The 972-nt window shown below is 49.0% G+C and overlaps 1 protein-coding gene across 1 annotated transcript in view; it reads right to left on the bottom strand.

The window, feature by feature from the left end:
* The window catches only part of PRMT8 (protein arginine methyltransferase 8), a 71842-nt gene extending 71441 nt beyond the window's left edge, over positions 1 to 401 (bottom strand). Inside the window, exon 1 of the mRNA XM_026865878.1 lies at positions 3 to 401. The gene's annotated coding sequence lies outside the window, so the exon portion shown is untranslated. The remainder of the gene's footprint in view (positions 1 to 2) is intronic.
* Positions 402 to 972: the final 571 nt, after the last annotated feature.

Genomic DNA, 972 nt, shown 5'->3' with positions numbered 1-972 from the left:
ACCCCTTCTGCTCTTGGGCAGAGCTTGGTGTCCTTCTCTGGGAATTGCATTCACGTGTCTTTCGTAGAAAAAAACATCGTATCGAGCTGCCCCCACTCGTCGACTACACCCTGTCACGCACAAGCACGCATTCACACGTACGCACACACACGTTGTCTCCCTCTCACACGGACAGGCACTATTTTTTTTCTTCCCCATCCCTCCTCTTCTTTTGAATCAGCAACACTTTCCTTTGTAAGGACTCTGGGCAAGGCTCTTAGAGAGCAACCGAAGAAGTCTGCTCCAGCTTCTTTCCTCCGAGTTAAGTATCAAACCTGCTTTCTTAATATATCTTCTCGGGTGTGTGCTCCCAGCTTCTGTTCTACTTGGAGTTTTTCAGCAGGATCCACGCTTTGTCAGGTGGCCGTGAATTGTAGAAACAATCTCGATCCGGCTGCAGCTCCTGCTGAAAAGGGGAGGGGGGGTGTTGCGGGGGGAAGGGGTGCAAGGAGAAGTCTTGTTGGGGAGGGAAGGGGCTAAAGGTCTTTTGAACCTCTTTTTAGCCTTTCCCTAATGACATCTTCCTCTGTGGGAGTGGATTGCCACCTTCCCCACACATTTCTCTTGTTTTCACTCCTCCGGGCACTTTCTAGTTCTGAGTTGTCAGCTGGGAGGATTAGGTTTACCTCACTCGTGTTGCTGTGGGTAAGGGCGGCAGAGGGGGCGTATTACATAATTAATCCTTCCAACTTCACTTTCCGCAGCTCCAGCTCCAGCCCACTGTTCTCACGTTTCTGTTTTGTTTTTATACGGAGGAGGTGAGAAAATAATGCTGGTGTGTGGGTGTGTGTTGCTCGAAGGATTTTAAGGACCAGAACAGGCTTGCTGCTCTCTGAACAGTTTGAAATAATTTCCTCTGGGGGTGCCAATGGAGACCTGAAGAAGAGGTTTGAAAGATTACTTTCGATGCATATTTTAAGCTCATAGCCAGCT

The sequence above is a fragment of the Athene cunicularia genome (assembly GCF_003259725.1).
Source record: "Athene cunicularia isolate RWA chromosome 1 unlocalized genomic scaffold, athCun1 chr1_part2, whole genome shotgun sequence".
Lineage (NCBI taxonomy): Eukaryota > Metazoa > Chordata > Aves > Strigiformes > Strigidae > Athene > Athene cunicularia.
The sequence above is the reverse complement of the archived record's forward strand: the minus strand, read 5'-3'. Positions and strand labels throughout refer to the sequence as shown.